The 24462-nt window shown below is 36.8% G+C and overlaps 1 protein-coding gene across 11 annotated transcripts in view; it reads left to right on the top strand.

The window, feature by feature from the left end:
• Window positions 1-24462, top strand: part of EMC2 (ER membrane protein complex subunit 2) — a 540022-nt gene that overhangs the window by 52158 nt on the left and 463402 nt on the right. For all 11 annotated transcript variants that reach the window (XR_015725757.1, XR_015725760.1, XR_015725759.1 and 8 more), the window contains exons 14-15: window positions 5283-5396; window positions 6111-6215. The gene's annotated coding sequence lies outside the window, so the exon portion shown is untranslated. The remainder of the gene's footprint in view (window positions 1-5282; window positions 5397-6110; window positions 6216-24462) is intronic.

The raw sequence follows: 24462 nt of genomic DNA, 5'->3' as shown, positions 1-24462 counted from the left end.
AGGAATCACACTTTTTAAAACCTGGTTCAATGACAGTAGGGCCGATTTTAATATGTTATTACCAACTAAAATAATTATGGAAATATTTGAGAGATATTATAAATAATGGCTTATACGTACACAAACAGTAAAAATTAATATTGGTGTGTTCAATGAATTTTTTTACATATAATTTTAGAAGACACAGCCATTGAGTAAGATTTGATGTTAGAGGTCTGAACATACAAGTAGGTAAGGTTTTTCAAATGCTAATAAAATGTGAGTGGAAAGAACCTTTTATTTGGTTTCTTATGGTTTTTCAGGTGGGGCAGGAAGCATATAAAAGAACAAGTTTTAAAATTTATTCACAAAACACTGTAAGATGTTGAGGCTTATAGGTTTCTTCAACTAGGCAATGTTAAAAAGCATTATTTTTTTCTTTTTTCCCCAGCTTTATTGAAATGTAAGTGACATATAACATTGTGTAAGTTTAAGGTGCATGGTGTAATGATTTGGTGCATGCAGACATTGCAAAGTGCATACCATAATAAGATTAATTAATAATCCTTCACCTCATATAATTATCATTTTGTCATTGTTATGAAGAAAACATTTAAGATTTATTCTCCTAGCAACTTTCAGGTATACAGTACATATTATATACATGCTGCATGTTAGATCCCTAGGACTTACTCATCTTATAATTCAAAGTCTGTGCCCTTTGACCAATATCTTCCCATTTTCCCCAACCTCTAGGCCTGGTAATTGTCAGTCTACTCTCTGTTTCAGTGAGTTTGACATTTTTAGATTCCACATGTAAATGAAATCATACAATATTTGTCTTTCTCTGACTTATTTCACTTAGCATAATGTCCTCAGGGTCCATCTATGTTATCACAAAAGACAGGATCTTCTTTTTTATAGCTGAATTATATATACATACCACATTTTCTTTATCCATTCATTCATCAGTGGACACTTAGGTTCTTTCCATGTCTTGGCTATTATGACTAATGCTACAGTGAATGTGGGAGTGCAAATATCTCTTCAAGATAGTAATTTCATTTCTTTTGGATATATACTCAGAAGTAGAATTGATGGATCATATAGTTCTATTTTTAATTTTTAAAGGGATCTCCATGTTGTTTTCCATAATGGCTGTACCAATTTACATTTCTGCCGGTAGGGCACTAGGGTTCCTGTTCTGCCACATCATCTCCAGCATTTATTATTTCTGGTATTTTGATGATAGCCATTCTAACAGGTATAAGGTGGTATCTCACTGTGGTTTTGCTTTGCATTTCCCTGATGATTAGTGATATTGAGCACCTTTTCATGTACTTGGTGGCCATAGGTATGTCTTCTTTAGGAAAATTCAAATTCTTTGCCCATTTTTAATTTTTTAAAATTTTTTTGCTATTGAGTTGTATGAGGTACCTATATAATTTAGGTATAAACCCCTTATCAGATAAATGGTTTACAAATATTTTCTCTCATTTTTTAGGCTGCCTTTTTATTTTGTTGTTTTGCTGTGCAGAAGTTTTTTAGTTTGATGTAGTCTCACTTGTTGATTTTTTGCTTTTGTTGCTTGTCTCTTTGGTGTCATATCCAAAAAATTCATTGCCAATGCTGACGCCAGGGAAATTTCAGTACTTTGTTGAATAGCAGTGGTTAGAGTGGGCACCCTTGTCTTGTTCCTGATTTTAGTGGGAAAGTTTTCAGTCTTTAACTGCTGAGTATAGTGTTACATGTGTGATTGTCAGGTATAGCCTTTATTATGTGAGGTATATTCCTTCTATACCCTACTTTTTTTTTTTTAACTTTTATTTATTTATTTTTTATTATGTTAGTCACCATACAGTACTTCATTAGTTTTTGATGTAATGTTCCATGCTTCATTGTTTACATACAACACCCAGTGCTCATTGCAATACATGCCCTCCTTAATACCTATCACCATGCTAATCCATCCCCCCACTCCCCTCCCCTCTGAAACCCTCAGTTTGTTTCCCAGAGTCCATAGTATCTCATGATTCGTCTCCCCCTCTGATTTCAGCCCCTTCATTTCCCCTTCCTTCTTCTAATGTCCTCCATGCTATTCCTTATGTTCCACATATAAGTGAAACCATATGATAATTGTCTTTCTCTGCTTGACTTATTTCACTTAGCATAATCCCCTCCAGTTCCATCCATGTTGATGCAAATGGTGGGTATTCATCCTTTCTGAAGGCTGAGTGATATTCCGTTGTATATATGGATCACATCTTCTTTATCCATTCGTCTGTTGAAGGGCATCTTGGCACCTTCCACAGTTTGGCTATTGTGGACATTGCTGCTATGAACATTGGGGTGCATGTGCCCCTTCTTTTCACTACCTTTGTATCTTTGGGGTAAATACCTAGTAGTGCAATTGCTGGGTCATAGGGTAACTCTATTTTTAACTTTTTGAGGAACCTCCATACTGTTTTCCAGAGTGGCTGCACCAGTTTGCATTCCCACCAACAGTGTAGGAGGGTAACCCCTTTCTCCACATCCTCTCCAAAATTTGTAGTTTCCTGCCTTGTTAATTTTGGCCATTCTAATTGGTGTAAGGTGGTATCTCAATGTGGTTTTGATACCTTACTTGTTGAAAGTTTTTATCATGAAAGAATTTTGATTTTTGTTCAGTGCTTTTTGTCTGCGTCTATTAAGATGATCATGTGATTTTTGTCCTCTAGTACATTAATGTGGTTTATCATATTGATTGATTTGCATTTAACTATCTTTGCATTCTAGGGATAAATTCCACTTAATTATGGTATATGGTCCTTTTAACATGCTTTTGAATTCAGTTGCTAGTATTTTGCTAGTATTCATCAGGGATACTGGCCTATAGTTTTCTTTTCTTGTGGTATCCTTTTCTGGCTTTGGTATCAAAATAGTGCTGGCTTTGTAAAATGGATTTGGGTATGTTCTCTCTTCAGATTTTTGGAAGAGTTTGAGAGTATCAGGATTAATTACTTAAATGTTTGCCAGAATTCACTAGTGAAGCCGTATGGTCGTGGACTTTTCTTTGTTGGGAGGTTTTTGATTACCGAGTCAATCTTCCTGCTGGTAATTGTGATCTGTTATGATTTTCTAGTCCTGATTTAGTTCTAATAGGTTGTATGTTTCTAGGAATTTATCCATTTCTTCTAGGTTGTCCCATTTGTTAGTGTATGATTGTCCATGGTAGTCTCTTATGATTCTTTGTATTTCTCTGGTGTCAGTTGTAATGTCTCTTCTTTCATTTATGGTTTTATTTACTTGAGTCCTTTTCTTCTTGGTAAGTCTGCGTACAGGTTTGTGAATTTTGTTTGTCTTTTCACAAAACCAACTCTTCATTTTGTTGATCTTTTTGATTGTTTTTCTATTCTGTCTTTTTTTTTTTTTTTTTTCAGAGAGAGAGCACGTGTGTGCACATGAGTCGTGGGGAGGGTCAGAGGGAGAAGGAGAGACTCGGGGTTGATCTCACCATCCTGAGATCATGACCTTAGCTGAAATCAAGAGTCAGACACTTAACTGATTGAACCACCCAGGTGCCCCTGTTTTTCTATTCTCTTATTTCATTTCTCTATTTCTATATTCTCTATTCTATTTCTCTATTGATCTTCCATTTCTGTACATCTTTGTTATCTTCTTACTTCTGCTAACTTTGGGCTTAGTTTTATAACTACTTTTTCTAGTTTTATTTATTTATTTTACTTATTTCAGAGAGAGAACGTGCATGTGTGCATGAGTGAGGGGGAGGGGCAGAGGGAGACTCCCGCCTAACAGAGCCTGATGTGGGGCTGGATTCCAGGACCCTGGGATCATGACCTGAGCTGAAGGCAGATGCTTAACCGCCTGAGCCACCCAGGCGCTTGCCCCCTTTTTCTAGTTCCTTAAGGTGTAAAGTTAAGCTCCTTTTAGCACTGCTTTTTCTGCATCTCATACATTTTGGTAGGTTGTGTTTCCAATATCATTTGTTTCAAAATATTTTCTAGTTTCTCTTTGATTTTATCTTTGTCTCATTGGTTATTCAGGAGTGTGTTTAATTTTCATGTATTTGTGAATTTTCCAGCTTTTCTCCTGTTCCTTATTTCTAGTGTCATATTATTGTATTTGGAAGGAATTCTTGGTATGATTTCAATCTTCTAAATTTGCTAAGATTTGTTTTATGACCTAACATATAGGTCTAGTCTGGAGAATGTTTCATGTGCACCTGAGAACAATATGTGTTCTGCTGTTGTTGAATGGAATGTATATTTCTGTTATGTTGTTTTGGTCTGAAGTACGACTGAAGTTAAGTGTTTCCTTACTAATATTTTGCATGGTCTACCCATTGTTGAAAGTGGGATATTGAAGTTCCCTATTATTATGTGTTCTTGTTTATTATAACCTTCAGATCTGTTAGTAGTTGCTTATATTTAGGTACTCTGATGTGGGGTACATATATATATTTGTAATTGTATATTTTTGATGAATTAATCCTTTTATCATAATACAATAACCTTCTTGGTTTCCTGTTACATTTTTTGACTTGAGGTCTGTTTTGTCTGATATAAATGTAGGTACACCTGCTCTTTTTTGGATTCCATTTGCATGACATATCTTTTTCTGTCCTTTCACTTTGAGCCTCTGTGTGTTCTTGAAGTTGAATTGTGTCTCTTATAGGAATCCTATAGTTGGGTCTTGTTTTTTTTTTTTAAATAATTTAGCCACCCTATGCTTTTTGTTTGGAAAATTTAATTCATTTACATTTAAAGAAATTATAGATAGCTGAGGACTTACTATTGCCACCTTTTTAAAATTGTTTTCTGGCTCTTTTGTAGTTCCTTTGTTTCTTTCTTCTCTTGTCGTCTTCCTTCACGAATTAATGATTTTCCATAGTGGTGTCCTTTGATTCCCTTCTTTTTATGTTATATGTATCTACTATAGGTTTTTGTTTTATGCTTATCCTCAGGCTTACATAAAACATCTTGTAGATATAAGTCTATTTTAAGCTGATAGCAACTTAACTTAGGTTGTATATAAAAACTCTACCCTTTTCCTTCTTCCTCTCACATATATTTTTTAAGTCACAATTTATATCTTTTTATACTGTGTATCTATGAACAAATTTTTTGTACCTACAGCCATATTTAATACTTTTTTCTTTAACATATATCATAGACTTAAGTGGTTACCACAACAGCATATTACAGTATTAGAATGTTTCAAATCTGACTATAAACTTATCTTTACCAGTTTATTATATATTTTCATGTGTTTTCATATTACTAAGTAGTGTCCTTTTGTTTCAGCTAGAAGAACACCTTTCAGTTTTTCTTAGAAGGCAGTTCTGGTGGTGATGAGTCCCCACAGCTTTGGTTTCTTGGGAAGGTGTTTATCTAGCCTTCATCTCTAAACTTTGCCAGGTAACGTATTCTTTGTTGGCAGTTTTTACCTTTCAGCACTTTGAATATATCATTCACATTCTCCAGGCCTGCAAGTTCTCTGCTGAGAAAACCACTGATAGCCTAATAGGGATTCCCTTGTGTGAGGGAAATTATTTCCCTCCTATGCTTTAAAAATTCTCTTTGTTTTTGATTTTTGACAGTTTTATTATGATGTATCTTGAGAGGATTGTTTTGGATTGAAATTTGGGGAGACCTATTAGCTTCATGAATTTTCATTGCTAAATCTGCCCCCAGTTTTGGGAAGTTCTCAGACATTATTTCTTTACATATTCTCCTCCTTCTCCCGCTCTTTTCTCCTTTGGGACTTCATTGATGTATAAATTGTTTCCCTTAATGGTGTTTCATGATATTGTAGGCTTTCTTCATCCTTTTTCATTTTTTACTTTTCCTTATGTGACTGGATAATTTTAAATGATCTGTCTTTGAGTTTACTCTTTATTTCTTTTGCTAGGTTGGTACAATCTCCTGTTGAAGCTTTTATAGACATCCTCAGTGCAGCTATTGTATTTTACATTTCCAAAATTCGTCTTTGATTCTTTTTTATGTTTTCTATCTCTTTGTTGAAATTTCTCATTTTGTTTTTATGTAACTTTCTTGATTTTATTAATTGTCTATATATTTTTTGTAGCTTTATGAGCATCTTTATAACAATTACTTTGAATTCCTTTTCAGGCAATTCCTGGATCTCCATTTCTTTGGCATCGTAAACTGGAAATTTACTGTGTTCCTTTGATGGTGTCATGTTTCCCTGATTCTTCATGATCCCAGTAGCCTTGCGTAAGTGTCTATAAAATTGAAGGAGTCACCCCTTCCAGACTTAATGGACTGACATTGGTAAGGAAAGACCTTTACCTGTGTTGGGGGGCATGCTGGAATGTGATATGGGAACTATTGGTTTAGGTTACCAAGTGCAGGTATGTGTGGTGGCTCTGAGCCCTTTGGGGCATGATTTTCAGTGGCTCGGCCTGCTGGAGTCCATACCATCTACAACTATGTGGTCCTTGATAAGCACTGTGGGGAATCTGCATTGGCTGCAAAGGCTTCTGGTTCCTCAGCAGCACTTCTGCGTCCAGTGGCTAGGGACCAGAGCAGATAGTGGTAGTGGTTAGAGCTAGTGGTATACACACCTTTGGCTCTGGGCACCAACTGCAGGCTCCAGTGTAGTGAGAGGGGCTGGTTGCAGACACACACATAGTGTCAGGGGTCAGGGGAAGCAGCAAGGGCCAAGGCGAAGTGTGGATGCACTGGTGGCTGTGGAGGCCCTGGGTATCAGTGGGAACTCCCATGGCTGCACGGTCTTGTCTCTGCTGTACATATTGCCATGGAGGTTGGTGATGGAGGCAGGCTGGAGGTGTGCAGGAGCACAGCTGGAGGAGTTACCTGAGCACCTGCATGGTGATGGGGGTCAGCTGTAGGTGTCTAGGCTGGCATCTTGCAATCCTGCAGCATTAGAGGCCCCAGCAGGGTGCCGGTGTGGATCCCAGGCTCTAGGAGGGAGAGAATGTCAAAGTGGGCAGAGGAACTCAGGTATCTGGCTTCTGTAAACATGGAAACCTATTGGGTGAAAATCAGTGAAATCTGTGGGTCAACCTATGTGACAGTGGCAGAAACTCCCAGGGTCCTTTGCAGAGGAGGTCACAAGGAGCCATGGTCACTCCCACTGTCTGGCTGATAGTCCCTGTCCTTCTTCCTTGTTTCTTGCCATAGCTCTACATTTCAGCTTTGCCGGAGTCTCAGTGGGGTAAAGCTGAAGTGGATTTTTCATACAGTGCCCTGAAAAGTTGGCAAAGCTGATCACTCACCCTGTTCTCCCTTTCCCAGTGAGGTAAACTTATCTAGTTGATAAGTTCCCTTTTGGCAAGGAGCAGTGCAAGCCTGAGGAGATGAGGCAGGCAAAATGAAGTTGTTTTTTCTTTCCTTTTTGTGTAGCTATTCTCAAGTTTTTTATTCTATTATGGTTGCTAAATTTCTGAAGTAGATTCGTGAGCTCTCCCAAAGCTGATTTTTTTTCATGAACAGCTGCCTAATTGTTGATCTTTGTGGGGAGATGGAAGCTGGGGTCTCCTACTCTGCCATCTTGGTGATGTCACTTTCCAGCATTGACATTTCACAATGAATGTGATGGGGAAAGATTTTTATAAAAATCAATGCAAAATATTTTAGATTTAAAACCAAAGCTGTTTGGAGAGATCATGAACCTCTATCTTATCTCAGCTCTAAACGATCCTTTCCTAGTTTTTGTATCTGTTGATATATGATGCTTGAAATTTTTGCTTTGTTGAGTTCAGACTTTAGAACAATTGTGGGCAAATGATGTTTCTTATAATATCCTACAAAGGATCAGATTTTCTGGTGAAATACTGCTTTGACTTATTACTGTCCTAGATAAGTGATTTCTACAAACTATAGGAAAACATTCCTGCAGAATTGAGGTCTTGTCTTCAATTTCCTTTCCCCATAGAATCTGACATACATTGTTGCACAGTGGATGCTTATAAATATTTGTTGATTTCATATTTTGTCTCCAAGCCACTGATGTTGGTGAGGAGTGTCATTCAGCTGCTAAAGTTTAGCACTCAAATTGAGTTATAAGACTGTGATTTTTGTTAGCAATTTTCTTTTTTTTTTTAGTTTTGTTTTTGTTCTTGTTTTAACATATGGCCAATTTTACTTAAGGCACAGCTGGCCTTCCTTGATAGCAGTTATGTATTGCAGAAGTTCAGAATGAAAAATTTATAAAAATTTCTTAACCCACTAAGAATATGAACCAGACAGGAAAATCACCCATTGTGTAATAGTAAATAGTTAATGTCAGTGGTACAAACTGAACACATTTATATTTCAGTTATAAGGGATGCATGCATTTTATTTACAGTATAGCTTCAAGACTTTAATGCTGCCCAGAATATCTTCCAGTTGCTATGGGGACTTCTGTTATCCGTCAATGTGGGGTTTCCTACTTGGCAGCATTATGTATTTATGATGGCATCTGTGTTTGCTGGTTGTTGCATTTGCAGTGGAACTTGTATTTTGGCCAGTTGAAAAGGGAGAGAAAAAGAAAGCAAATTAAACTTGACTTCTTGGCAGTGAAGCAGTAGCCTCTTGTTACTTGGACCCATATATTCCAAGAACACCAAATGTAACTTCTGTTGTGTGCCATAGTTACTTCTCCTATAACTGACTGTGTTTGACCATAATAAACTTGTATAATAATATGAAAATCCAAAAGTTAAAAACTAAATATTATGTCTTATTAGTTGACATGATACTTTTCAGGTGGAATTTTAATATGGAAAATTAGCCTATGTAGAATGATACTTGTTTTGTTTATTTTGGTCAAAGAATAAACATCATTAATATTAATATCATTATATAACCTCTTATCTACTTAAAACAAGTGAAAATCTAAATGAGCTGATTAAGTAAGTTCTTCCCTCAATTTTTATAAGATAAACAAAATAGAAAATAAATTTAAACTCGTTAATTTCTGAGACTTCTTTTTAAAAACAACTTTCAGTATATATTTTAGAGTCAGTACACATTTAGCTCACAAGCCAGTGTTCTAAACCATCTACATCTACCACATAAACCTGTGATATTTAACATTTATAAAGATTTTCAGGTATCCCAAGAAGTACCTTCTTAATATTAAAAACACAGAAGCACCTTCTTATTGATTCTTCATGTAAAAAAATAAGAATTAACTCCTTAATGTTGACATATTAAATTATATTCATTGCAATTTGTAGATTTATTATAGATTATGTTCATTGTAGTTATGTATTTCATTTTATTTTTTGAATACTGGCAGTCTCTGAGGCAAAGTTTAGAAAAATATCTACTAAGTTCTCGTAAAACTTTGTGTATACCTCCACTATGTTGCACAATTATATTCCCTGGTCTGTGGGAGCATATGAAGTGGATGCACTGGTGTTGCCAGTATGTATAAAGCAGAAGGCACATGGAGACAAAAATCTGAGATCTTGCCCTTGTAGAGCTTACAATTTAGTTCAAAAGACAGAATATAAGAATGAAAGTTCTGTTAGTGTAAACATCAAATAACTGTCCAGTAGGACAATATAAGTGTAATTCTTATTGCCTAGTGATTTAATATGTTAGTGTTGTACAGCTTTAGATGAAAGTGTCCCTGCAGGTCAAAAGTTCTGTAGACCTTGAGGAGGGGGAGAGACTTAGTCTTGATACTGAAAGTTGGATGATAGTTTAGATTCAAGGTAGGGGCAGCAATATATGCATCAGTCTTTGAGAAGACAAAATAACCTTCTAACGGTACAGTGAGTAAACTGTTTTCTCTAAGATGAGAATTTAGAAGAGTGAGTATAGAGAAAGAATGCTGGGAAGTATTCATTTTTAGAACAAATATTTCTCTGGTACTTTATACTTTATAAGGTATTTCTGTGTAATTCTCATTTAATCTTAAATACCTGTGGTGTAGTATCTTCATTATTCCTATTTAAATATAGAACTAAGACAACTGGGGATTATTATTACAAAATATAAATGAACAAAGTATAAATGTAAGCTTTGATGATCTAAAGAGAAAAATATAATAAAAATCAGGGTAAGGTGGAGATTAGGTACAAGGAAAAATGTGATACTTGAATCTTTCATTGCAAGGAGCCAGTTTAAAGGTAAAACACAGTGACAGCAAAGATTTTTATAATTTTCCTCTTACCTTTAGAGAGTTCTTTTATGTAGTAATCCTCTGTGGAGGTTAAACTTTTATCTGAATTTCAGTAATGCCTTCTATTTATTTAAAAAATTAATTAAAAATAATCATAATTATTCTATTTTTTCCTGAAAGTATATATATCTGCCTATCTGAAGTACTTTTTTGCAACTTGTACATATTTGTAAAGATGTTCAATAAGAGTTGGCAGTGATTACTTTTGGGTGATGGAATATTGGTAGTCTCTTTTACCTTCTTCCTGGCACTTTCCAGTGTACTTTCTAAACTAAATGTGCATCCTTTTTTTTTTTTTAATGTATTTTTATTATATTATGTTAGTCACCATACAGAACATCCCTGGTTTCTGATGTAAAATTCGATGATTCATTAGTTGCGTATAACACCCAGTGCACCATGCAACACGTGCCCTCCTTACTACCCATCACCAGTCTATCCCATTCCCCCACCACCTCCCCTCTGAAGCCCTCAGTTTGTTTCTCAGAGTCCAGAGTCTCTCATGCTTCATTCCCCCTTCTGATTACCCCCTTTCTTTATCCCTTTCTTCCCCTACCGATCTTCCTAGTTCTTATGTTCCATAGATGAGAGAAATCATATGATAATTGTCTTTCTCTGCTTGACTTATTTCACTTAGCATTCTCTCCTCCAGTGCCGTCCATGTTGCAGCAAATGTTGGGAACTCGTTCTTTCTGATAGCTGAGTAATATTCCATTGTATATATGGACCACAGCTTCTTAATCCAGTCATCTGTTGAAGGGCATCTCGGTTCCTTCCACGACTTAGCTGTTGTGGACAATGCTGCTATGAACATTGGGGTGCATATGGCCCTACTTTTCACTACGTCTGTATCTTTGGGGTAAATACCCAGTAGTGCAATGGCTGGATCATAGGGTAGCTCAATTTTTAACTTTTTAAGGGACCTCCACACTGTTTTCCAGAGTGGCTGTACCAACTTGCATTCCCACCAACAATGTAGGAGGGATCCCCTTTCTTCACAACCTCTCCAGCAATTCTTTCTTGTCTTGTTGATTTTTGCCATTCTAACTGGCATAAGGTGGTATCTTAGTGTGGTTTTGATTTGAATTTCCTTGATGGCTAATGATTTTGAACATTTTTTCATGTGTCTGTTAGCCATTTGTATGTCTTCATTGGAAAAGTGTCTGTTCATATCTTCTGCCCATTTTATGATTTGTTTATTTGTTTCTCACGTATTGAGTTTGAGAAGTTCTTTGTAGATCTTGGATAACAATCTTTTATCTGTAGCATCATTTGCAAATATATTCTCCCATTCCGTAGGCTGCCTCTTAGTTTTTTTGACTGTTTCCTTGGCTGTGCAGAAGCTTTTTATCTTGATGAAGTCCGACAAATTCATTTTATCTTTTGTTTCTCTTGCCTTTGGAGACGTGTCATGAAAAAGGTTGCTTTGGCCAATGTCGTAGAGGTTGCTGCCTATGTTCTCCTCTAGGATTTTGATGGATTCCTGTCTCACATCGAGGTCTTTCATCCATTTGGAGTTTATCTTTGTGTATGGTGTGAGAGAGTGGTCAAGTTTCATTCTTTTGCATGTAGCTGTCCAATTTTCCCAGTACCATTTATTGAAGAGACTGTCTTTTTTCCACTGGATGTTTTTTCCTGCTTTATCAAAGATTAGTTCTCTATTCTGTTCCATTGATCTATGTGTCTGTTTTTGTGCCAGTACCATGCTGTCTTTTGATCACAGCTTTGTAGTACAGCTCGAAATCCGGCATTGTGATGCCCCCAGCTTTGTTTTTCCTTTTCAACAGTTCCTTGGCGATTCGGGGCCTTTTCTGTTTCCATACAAATTTAAGGACTATTTGTTCCAGTTCTTTGAAAAATGTCCTCGGTATTTTGATTGGGATAGCATTGAAAGTGTAGATTGCTCTGGGTAGCATGGACATTTTAACTATGTTAATTCTTCCGATCCATGAGCATGGAATATTTTTCCATCTTTTTGTGTCTTCCTCAATGTCTTTCAAGAGTGATTTATAGTTTCTAGAATATAGATCCTTTACATCTCTGGTTAAGTTAATTCCAAGGTAACATATGGTTTTTGGTGCTATTGTAAATGGGATGAATTCCCGAATTTCTCTTTCTTCAGTCTCATTATTCGTGTATAGAAATGCAACTGATTTCTGAGCATTGATTTCGTATCCCGCCACATTACTGAATTGCTCTATAACTTCTAATAGTTTGGGAGTGGATTCTTTTGGGTTTTCCATGTAGAGTATCATGTCATCTGCGAAGAGAGACATTTCGACTTCTTCTTTGCCAATTTGTATACCTTTGATCCCTTTTTGTTGTCTGATTGCTGTTACAAGGACTTCTAGTACTATGTTGAATAATAGTGGCAAGAGTGGGCATCCTTGTCGAGTTCCTGATCTTAACGGAAAGGCTTCCAGCTTTTCCCCATTGAGAATGATATTTGCTGTAGGCTTTTCATAGATGGTTTTTATGAGATTGAGGAAGGTACCCTCTATCCCTACACTCTGAAGGGTTTTAATCAGGAAAGGATGCTGTATTTTGTCTAATGCTTTTTCTGCATCTATTGAGAGAATCATATGATTTTTGAATTTTTCCTTCTGGATAAAATCTAAGACACTGATAGATTTGCGAATGTTGAACCACCCTTGCATCACAGGGATGAATCTCACTTGGTCATGATGGATAATCCTTTTAATGTACTGTTGGATTCTATTAGCCAGGATCTTTTTGAGGATTTTGGCGTTCCTATTCATTAGGGAAATCGGTCTGTAATTCTCCTTTTTGTTGGGGTCTTTGCGTGGTTTGGGGATCAAGGTGATATTGGCCTCATAGAATGAGTTTGGTAGCTTTCCTTCTGTTTCTATTTTTTGAAATGGCTTTAGGAGAATAAGTATTATTTTTTCTTTGAATGTTTGGTAGAATTCCCCAGGAAAACCGTCCGGGCCTGGAGTTTTGTTTTTTGGATGGTTGTTTATCATGGACTCAATCTCTTCATAATTAATTGGCCTGTTTAAAAAAATCAATTTCTTCCTGTTTCAGTCTTGGTAGTTTATAGGTTTCCAGGAAGGCCTCCATCTCTTCCAGATTGCTTAATTTATTGGCATAAAGCTGTCGATAAAAGTTCCTAATAATCCTTCCAATTTCCTTGGTGTTGGTTGTGACCTCTCCTTTTTCATTCATAATTTTATTAATTTGGGTCCTTTCTCTATTCTTTGGGATAAATCTTGCCAGTGGTCTGTCAATTTTATTAATTCTCTCAAAGAACCAGCTTCTAGTTCTGTTGATCTGCTCTACTGTACTCCTGGTTTCTAATTCATTGATTTCTGCTGTAATCTGGGTCAACTGCTTCCTCGTGTGTGGATTAGGCCTGTCCCTCTGTTGCTGTTCCAGCTTCTTGAGGTGAGAATATAAAAACTGCATTTTAGATTTTTCTATTCTTTTGAGTGAGGCTTGAATGGCTACATATTTCCCCCTTAGGACTGCCTTTGCAGTATCCCATAGGTTTTAGACCGATGTGTTTTCATTCTCGCTGGTCTCCATAAATTGTTTAAATTGAATTTTGATTTCCTGGTTTATCGAGTCATTCCTGAGCAGGATGGTTCTTAGTCTCCAAGTGTTTGAGTTTCTTCTAAATTTTTCCTTGTGGTTGAGTTCCAGTTTCAGAGCGTTGTGGTCTGAGAATATTCAGGGAATAATTTCAGTCTTTTGGTATCGGTTGAGACCTGTTTTGTGACCCAGAACATGGTCTATTCTTGAGAATGTTCCATGGACATTAGAATAGAATGAGTATTCTTTGGTTCTGGGGTGTAGTGTTCTATATATATCTATGAGGTCCAACTCGTCAAGTATGGCATTCAAAGCCCTTCTTTCTTTGCTGATTTCTTGCTTAGGTGATCTGTCTATTGCTGATAGTGGAGTGTTGAGGTCCCCTACTATTAGTGTATTTTTATCTCTATGCCTCTTTATTGTGGTTAAGAGTTGGCTTGGGTATCTTGCTGCTCCCCTGTTGGGGGCATATATATTTATAATTGTCATATCCACTTGTTGGATACATCCTTTAAGGATAATATAGTGCCCTTCTGTGTCTCTAACTATAGTCTTTAGTTTAAAATCCAATCTGTCTGATTTGAGAATTGCTACCCCAGCTTTCTTTTGAGGTCCATTGGCGTGAAAGATGGTATTCCATCCCTTTACTTTCAGTCTGAATGTATCTTTAGGTTCAAAATGAGTCTCTTGTAGACAGCAAATGGATGGGTCTTATCCTTTTATCCAATCTGCAACACTGTGTCATTTTATGGGAGCATTTAGGCCATTTACACTGAGACTGAATATTGAGAGATATGATTTTAATGATGCCATGTTGCCAGTAAAGTCTTTGTTTCTATCGATTGTAACTTTCTGTTCTTTATCACTCTTGGGGCCTTTTTACCTTTATAGAACCCCCCTTAATATCTCCTGTAGGGCCAGTTTTGTGGTTACAAAATTGGTCAATGACTGGCGATTCTGGAAGGTCTTTATTTCTCCATCAATTCTGAATGACAGCCTTGCTGGATAAAGGATCCTTGGCTGCATGTTTTTCTCTGAAAGAACTTTAAAAATGCCCCCCCCCAACCCTTTCTCTTATTCTAGGTCTGTGTAGACAGGTCTGACGTAATTCTGATAGCTTTGCCTTGCTATGTGAGAAATTTCTTTGCCCTGGCCGCTTTCAATACTGTATCCTTGGATCTAATCTTTGTGAATTGCACTATGACATGACGTGGTGTAGGTTTGTCGTGGTTGAGCTTGGGAGGGGTCCTCTCTGCCTCTTGGACAAAAATGTTTGTTTCCCTTGCTAGATTAGGGAAGTTTTCAGCTATAATTTGTTCAAATATCTCTTCTAGACCTCTGTTTTTCTCTACCGCCTCGGGGATGCCGATGATTCTGACATTGGAACGTTTCACTGAGTCAGTAATCTCCCATAACCTACATTCCTGAGCGTGGATTTTTTTGAGTCCAAATTCTATTTTAGCTTTTTCTTCTACTAACCCATCCTCCAATTTGCTGATACGTTTTTCTGCCTCATTCACCCTGGCCATCAGAGCCTCTAGTTTTGACTGCATTTGGTTCATAGAATTTTTAATTTCTGCCAAATTCACTCTCATTTCCGCCCTTAGAGATTCTATATTCTCATTAACATTTTCGTTAATACTTTTTTCAAGTCTACACATCATCTTGACCATTGTTACTCTGAATTCCATTTCTGATAATTTGGTTATATCCATATCCATTAGTTCTGTGGCAGAGGCCACAGACTCATTGTCTTTTCTTTGCTGGGCGGGATTTCTCCTTCTCGTCATTCTGAGGAGGAGAGGTTGCAGGGTTGTCCAGAGCCCAAATTATTGACCGGGACCCAGGCCATGCGCCCTTGTTTTATAGGGATCTTAGGGATGTGGCTTCTTGACTTTTCAGCCTGCCTTCTGGGGGAGGGGCCTGCCGCGCCGATACTCAGGCAACCCTTTTTGGGTAGGGTCTTCGTGTCCCCTGCGAGGGGGATGGGGATGGGCACACTGTGAGCCGGTAGTTCCAGGCTTTTGTTCCCTGGCAATTTGCTGTGCCTCTTCTGAGAGTCAGAGCAGCAGCGGCTGAATCTCAGCCTCTGTCTCAGAACAAGGGATCACGGACCATTCTCCACTGATGTTCTGGCCACTTTAACTCTGTTTCTGTTGGTGCTGCTCAACCCTGCAGCGTCCCGGGATGTGCGCCCCACAACCGGCATCCCAGCCCTCACTTCCAGGGCTGGCGCATCTCTGTTCTTTGTGTTTCTAACACCGCCAGCCGCCAGACGCCCCCGTGCACTCCTGGAGCTCCCAGTCTCAGTCTGGTTCCAGTGAGCGCACCGGAGCTCCATTTCAGTCTGGTGGTGCATGTTCCCGGATCACGGTCTCAGTCTGCTCTCTCGTGGGTGCCGGTCTGCGAGTCCGCCCACTCCCCCATGCAGGTGGCTACCGCTTCCCAGCGCCCAAACGTGGCAGCTCTCTCCCCCTTCCATTTATCTTCTGATATCTGTGCGCAGTTTCACGGCTCCCCTCTTTGTACCTCAATACTCAGCACTGGAGATGTTCACTTGTAGAGATCCAGATGTATCTTCCTGCATCTCAGGCTGATTCCGTGGATGTTCAGGCTGGTCTGGTGCCTATCCAACTCGACTCAGGGGACCGGATGAAAAAGGGGTCCCCTACTCCTCTGCCTTCTTAAGTCCTCCCGCCATCCTTTTTTTCCCTAAAACAATAAAGGCATTATTCTTAAAATTAAAAAATTCCATAAAGTACTGTTCTGAGGAATACATTTGGGAACTACTGATGTTGGTAATAATCCCTAAACTTTGTGGATGGATGATCACTTCACAATATATATGATTTTTCAAACTCAGAAGTTCTAAAAATTATTTTCCAATTTTTCTGTGGCATGTAATGACGTGATTTAGCAAAATGTTTTTGTAATTACTATATTTTATTATTAAGTGATGACCTAAGAGAAAAGGTTGCTACTTACTAGTATACCTCCACAAATATATCATAGATGTTAGTGGTTTACATTCCCAGTTAAAATAAAGGCAAATTTAATACAATAGTCAGTATGGTTTACTTTATTAGCATTGCTTTCTGAGGTACAAGAAATACTGATGCATTTTTAAAGAATTTTGATCAGACAGATTGACCTAATGGATCGAAGGATATCATTTTGAGACAAATTTGCACATTTATCATGTTTGTACTCATTAATGTATGTTACTATGTATTCTAGCACTTTCTTGTGTCATCTTTCTTTTAACAGTGACTAATTATGGGCATAAATTAGGTAATAAAAGACCAAAAATAGAATATTTAAAACTAAGTATTGATTACTATCTTCGTGATGACCAGCAGTAATCTGCTGAGTTATAAAAAACCAACAGTGACTTTATCTGGAGGACCTTCCTCTGATTTCTGATAATCACTGTTCTTTCTATAGCATTTGCCCTCCTGGGCTCTACAAGTATTTCATTTTAGATGGATATTTAAAAAAATTTTTTTATTAACATTTTTAAATGTAGATGCTGAAACAGATACCACTGTTAAGTTTAACATCATAATCTCTTTCAAGACCTTTGTGAACCCAAAAGATTACTATTTGGAAAATGGCTAAACAGGAACTAATGTAAGCATGGATTTCCATGTAATTCCTAAGGAAAAGAGGGAATGTAGAGAGGGGAGAGCAAAAAGTGAGGGATTGAAGTTAAGGCTTATTACAATTTTGGGAATGGATAAATACCCAGTAGTAGAATCTTTTTTTTTTTTTTAAGATTTTATTTATTTATTTGACAGAGATAGAGACAGCCAGCGAGAGAGGGAACACAAGCAGGGGGAGTGGGAGAGGAAGAAGCAGGCTCATAGCAGAGGAGCCTGATGTGGGGCTCAATCCTGGAACGCCGGGATCATGCCCTGAGCCGAAGGCAGGCGCTTAACCGCTGTGCCACCCAGGCGCCCCCCAGTAGTAGAATCTTATGCATTGTAACAAAGCCCAGAAATGAAATATCATTTGGAAAATAGCAAGCTGGTTAAAGGCCAGGAAGGAAAAAAAAATAAGAAACACAAATGTTCCATCAGACACTTGCTTTGAAAATGAATAAAAGAAGTAAGTACATTGCATTTAAATGTTATCTTATACTTATTAGACCTTCATTTCTAAAGAACAAATAACAAAACAGGATCTGGATTTTTATTAAGTGGGAGTAGGAGCTTTTGTTCCCTTTCCATTTTAAGTATGGGTATGTATTCTCTTGATACTTCAATCTAGGTCTGTTTCTTTTTACATTAAAAATTTAGATAGACCAATATAAAGCAACAAATTACACCAAAGGGAAACTGGAACAGATAAATAACATTTAGGACCTGAGGTACCAATATCTAAAAATACCAATCTTTGACTTTTACATAGACCAAAAATCTTCATACTTTCCTTTCAAAAGTAGCATGGCAGAAAGCTTTTGTAGGTTAGAACTGCAGAGTAAACAACGTACAAAACTCAAAGTCATGGACAACTTACTTCCCAATATGGCAAAAATAAAATATGTTGTTTTGCAACATATATTATATTGCTTATAGGAAGCATTATATACCAAAAGCACTATCTTTTTAATAATCTAAATTCCCAACGAACAAAAGATATTAATAAGAAAGGAATTTACAGTACTAAAATCCTCTGAACCTGAGATAAGAAATAAAATCTGACTGTACCTATGGTGAAAGATGACCTCCTTAGCTTACGAAGTGTTTTAACTGCCTGTGGTTATTTTTCTCTTCCTAAATCTCTAAATAGTCTCTGATTTGCTATGGTGGTTGCTGAATTTTTAGGATTATTCACTTTAATCAATTGAAGACATAGTACAATCCAGGGTCTTTTTTGATGAGTCAGTAACTAGTTCTTGTATCTTTCAACCTAAGAGTCCTCTTCTCCTGCCATTTGTTTGCCTGGCAACTTTGTGCTCAGTTTGATTTAGTTTGAAGGATATTCAACATTGTGGCTGATTTGGATTGCAGAAAATAAGATACTCAATTGGTGGAAGCAATTCAGGCCACACATATTTAATACTTGAATGCTGAACCTGTATGGTGCATTTGGCTGTTTTGGAAGTTGCCAAATGAGCCATACAGCCTACATGCAGCAGACTGGGTATGGTCTAAAATGGCCTGAGCCTTCCAAATTTTCTTTTTTCCTCTTTTTGGATTATACCAAAACAATTTCCTTCAGCATTGAAGCATCTGGCTAGGTCTTATAGTTTATTTTTTCTTATGTTTAACTAAGGGAGAAAAAGTGATTCAGGGGGGAAAAAGGTATGTCTCACCCCAAAGTTTGTGCTAAGGATAAAGCTCAGTGGCACTAAAATGCCCAAGTCTGTGTTTGTGTGGATCTAGGGTGAGCAAAATAACTGGATATAATTATGTTCAGGAAGTAGAAAAATTGGACTATATATCTCTCTAATCTTTGGGAAGGGCTGAGCCCTTTTTGCAGTTGTATTTCTGCTTCTTTAGCACGATGAATTTGTTTAATTCTAACTTTAAATGTGTAATATAAGTAATAAGTTTTCCTTTGTTGAGGAACAAAAATGCATTCTCTTACTTAGGTAGTTAGCTTGTGTTTCTAGTGATTGAATTTAAGTTAGTTCTTAATTCATACTACTATTTTATTCATTCCCAAATATAAGAGTGATTAGGCATATCTATTAGCCAACTGGATTAAGAACAAACCATTTTCATGACATGAAATTTTAGGCTAAACATGCAAGTTATTGATTTGCTCTTGATTTTATCTATTTGCCAATGATTCTATCTGAATATAGGGCTTTTACTTGGTGATATCTGAAATAATTCTTTGCTATAATACCCTATAGATAGGAAAATCATCTAACCTTATATTGCACACAAAAAATAAAGCATCTCCATTTAGTTTTGTTGAAGGAAATACCCATCTATATGGTACTATCGTGTAGAGTTATTTCATATATTATTAAGTAAAAGCCCTATTTTCAGACGGAAAACAGTCAAGAAAAATAAAAGACAACCTACGGAATGAGAGAAGATATTTGCAAGTGACATATCTGATAAAGGGTTAGTATCCAAAATATGTAAAGAACTTACAAAACTCAGCATCCAAAAAACCAGATAATTCAATTTAAAAATGGGCAGAAGACATGAATACATATTTTTCCAAAGAAGAAATACACATGGCCAACAGACACATGAAAAGTGCTTGGCATCACTGATCATTAGGGAAATACAAATCAAAACTACAATGAGATATCCCCTCACATGTCAGAATGGCTAAAATCAACAACACAAACAACAACTGGTGTTGGCGAGGATGTGGACAAAGGGGAGCTCTCTTGCACCATTGTGGGAATGCAAACGGGTGCAGCCACTCTGGAAAACAGTGTGGAGGTTCCTCAAAAAGTTAAAAAGAGAACTACCCTACAATCCAGCAATTATACTACTAAGTATTTACCAAAAAGTATAAAAATACTAATTCAAAGGGATACACACACCCCAATATTTATAGCAGTATAGTCTACAATAGCCAAACTATGGAAACAACCCAAGTGTCCATCAACTGATGAATTAAAGAAGGTGTGGTATGTATATACAATGGAATATTACTCAGGCATAAAAAAATGAAATCTGGCCATTTGTAACAACATCAATGGCGTTAGAGAGTATTATGCTAAGGGAAATAAGTCAGAGAAAGAGAAATACCATATGATTTCACTCATATGTGGAATTGAAGAAACAAAACAGATAAACATATGGGAAGGAGGTAAAAGAGAGGCAAACCATAAGAGATTCTTAACTATAGAGAACAAACTGAGAGTTGCTGGAGAGGAGGTGGTGGGTGGGGGATGGGCTAAATGGTGATGGATATTAAAGAGGGTACATGATGTAATGAGCACTAGGTGTTATATGTAATTGATGAATCACTAAATTCTACACTTGAAACCAATATTACACTATATGTTAATTAACTGGAATTTAAGTAAAAACTTGAAACTACAAAAAAAAAAGTGAAAAGATAAACCACTGAGAAGACTTGCAATACATATAGCCAACAAGGGATTAGTATCTCTCTAGAATATATATATAATACATAATTACATGTATGATAAGAATAAAAATCATTATGTTTTTATATGTTTACGTATAATACATAATAATACATAAATTATTATTCAGAATTAATAGGAAAAACTATTTAGAGAGCAGCTCTGCCTAGCAACTCTGGTTGTAAACCTCTGAATTATCTTAAACATCCCTTTTAATTGTTCCAAACATCCCCCTCTGCATATTTTTTATTCAGTTAATCTCCAAGTCCTTATGATTCTATTTCTAAACTATCTTCTAAATTATCCTCTTTCCTTCTGGTCCCACTGACACTAACTTGGTTCAAATCTTTATTATATTCCATTTAGCCTAGGGGAAGATATTCCCAACTGATTTCCCTCTCTCCCTTTAATCATTTCTTTTGCAATGCCAGCAGAAAATTTTCTTAAGACATTCAGAACAAGCTTGTTATTCTTTTACTCAGAAATTCACTGTGGTTTATAATTCATAGCTATTTATTTTAATTTTTATCAAATTATGTATACACATAACTTAGAGTCAAATAATTCTATAAGGTCATCTATTTCTTCATCCTTTTAACATATGTCCATTTAATTTTTGCCATTACATCGATGTCTTGTGTTGTTTTTTCTTGATTTTTCAGTTTTAAGCATTATGTATTGACTTTTCATTATAAAAGACGAGGATTTAGCTCTCTCCCTCTATTTCCTACCACATAAAACACCCTTCCTGCAGCCCCATCTTCCTGATACAGTCAATACTGCAATTTTGATCATATTTTTAGTATTTCATGTCATTTTGACTATGCAAATGCTATTATAGCTGGTCCAAATATTAAATTGTTTTTAATTTTCTGGATAATTTTTTGTGTCCTCTGTCTGTTCTTTTATTTTCCTGCAATTGTTACTAATTTAAACCCAAACTGTTGCTCATTGACCAGTCCTTAACTCAAGATATTTAGATACATCATGAATTCTATCGATTCCATCATCCTGAAGAAGTTGTTCTTGAGATGTAAATTCCTAGCATAGTACCATTCATATATATGGTTAGTAATCAATAACTGTTTATTGATGATTGGAATGTTACCCACTGAGCTGCATAAATATATTTCTACAGCTTATTTCTTCTGAGAAAAATTAAAGTTAGGGGGGTTGTTTCAAATTTTGCACAATCTGGAGAAACCTCAATTTTTTAATCTGCAAAATGAGAATGAGAATTTCTACTTCTAAAATTGTTGTAAGGATTAATCGTATAATGATTGTAAGCAGTACTTTGTACATATGAAACACTGAATGGTGATCGTACTGATTTAAAGTAATGGTTGTGTTAACTACTACCACTATTACTACTCTTAGTAATGCTGCAACCACCTGGATCCATATCATGAATTTCCTTAGGGATTTTCAATGACTTCATATCCAAAGAAAAAGTTGGAGAAAGATTTTTACTGTCTATTTCAAAATTTTTCAAGAGAATTCCCTTTACTTTTTTGGAGGGATCTATTATTTGAAGAGTTTGGGATGTCATTCCTCTTCTTCTCTAAATACTCTGTCTCAGGGATAATATAAGTTCTCTCTCATTAGTTTGGATAATACTGTGTCAAAGCATGTAACTATAGGACTTAATTTACAAAAAGGTGGTTTTAACTATTTCATATTTGTTATTCTCATCTCTTCAATGAATTTATGGGCTTTTACTTATTTATTTTTTATTTTATTATTTTAGTTCCAGTGTAGTTTAACATATAATGTTAAATTAGTTTCAGGTGTACAATATCGTGATTCAAATGTTCTTTGTTATACTCAGTGCTCATCAAGATAAGTACTCCTAATCCCCTTCATCTACTTCACCCATCCCTTCTTTCACCTCCCCTCTGGTAACCTGTTTGTTTTCTGTAATTAAGAGTCTGTTTTTTAGTTTCTTTCTCTCTCTCTCATTTCCTTTGTTCATTGTTTTGTTTCTTGAATTCCACATATGAGGTATCTTCTCCCATTCGGTAGGTTGTCTTTTAGTTTTCTTGGTTGTTTCCTTTGTTGTGCAGAAGCTCTCTATTTTAGGGGCGCCTGGCTGGCTCAGTCGTTAAGTGTCTGCCTTTGGCTTAGGTCATGATCCCAGGGTTCTGGGATCGAGCCCTGCATGGAGCCCTGCATCAGGCTCCCTGCTCAGCGGGAAGCCTGCTTCTCCCTCTCCCGCTCCCCCTGGTGGTGTTCCCTCTCTCGCTGTGTCTCTCTCTGTCCAATAAATAAATAAAATCTTAAAAAAAAAAAAGAAGCTCTTTATCTTTATGTAGTTTATTTTTGTTTTTGTTTCTCTTGCCTCAGGATACATATCTAGAAAGATGTTGTTATGACTGATGTCAGAGATGTTACTGTCTGTGCTCTACTCTAGGATTTTTATGGTTTCAGGTCTCACATTTAGATTCTTAGTCCGTTTTGAGTTTATATTTGTGTGTGGTGTAAGAAAGTGGTCCAGTTTCATCCTTTTGTGTGTAGCTGTCTAGTTTTCCCAACACCATTTGTTGAAGAGAATGTCTTTTTCCCATTGTATATCCTTGCCTCCTTTGTCGAAGATTAGTTGATCATATTATTATGGGTTTATTTTTGGGCTTTCTGTTTTGACTCATTGTTCTCTGTGTCTGTTTTTGTGCCAGTACCATACTGTTTTGATTACTACAGCTTTGTAATATAACTTAAAATCAGAAATTGTGATACTCCAGTTTTGTTTTTCTTTTTCAAGACTGCTTTAGCTATTCAGGGTCTTTTGTGGATCCATACACATTTTAGGATTGTTCTAGTTCTGTGAAAAATGCTGTTGGTATTTTAATAGGGATTGCATTAAATATGTAGATTGCTTTGGGTAGAATGGACATTTTAACAATATTTTTTCTTCTAACAATTGAGCATGGAATGTCTTTCTGTTTCTTTGGGTCATCTCTAATTTCTCTCATCAGTGTTTTATAGTTTTCAGAGTATAGGTCTTTTGCCTTTTTGGTTAAGCTTATTCCTGGATAGTTTATTATTTTTGGTATGACTTGTAAATAGGATTGGGCTTGGTGTAAGTAAGTTAGGCAGTTGGTCCTGCAGATGGCCATGTGTTTATGCTGGGAGATAGGGGAAGGGGAGTGGCATTTGCCAGCTCCTTTGTTCCTGGAGGAGTCCCTCTGTGAACCCTTCTCCTCTGGGACATGCTCTAAGATGAGTAAATAACTCTGCCTCCTGAATGTCACAGACATTTTTCAAATTTTTGCTTCTATGCTGTATCTCCTTGGGCTGTTTGTTGTGCTGTCTCTTTAAGGGTGGGACTTGGCTTCTGGATCAACCTCTAGGTCCTCCAAGAATGGAGCCTGCTGATTTTTAAAATTCCAGAATTTAAGTCCCTAGGTTGTAAGAACCCATAAAATTCAGCCCCTTTGGCTTTCAAAGCCAAATGTTATGGGAATTCATCTTCCCCATACAGACTCCCCTGTATGATACTCTGTTTCTCTCTCTTATCTGTACCCTCTACTCTCTTCCCCCAGTGGATGGCTAATGTCTATTTAGCTGCCCACTGAGTTTCTGCCCTTACTATCCTCTTTGATGTGGCCTCTTCTCTACCTTTGTGGAGTTTGTTGTCTGTCTGTCTTCTGGTCATTTCCTGGGTTATTTATCCTGATGTGAATGTTGTCTTGTATCCATGTGACGAG

The sequence above is a fragment of the Ursus americanus genome, chromosome 9 (assembly GCF_024610735.1).
Source record: "Ursus americanus isolate L20-20 chromosome 9, mUrsAme1.1.p, whole genome shotgun sequence".
NCBI lineage: Eukaryota > Metazoa > Chordata > Mammalia > Carnivora > Ursidae > Ursus > Ursus americanus.
This window is presented reverse-complemented; position numbering and strand designations above follow the sequence as displayed.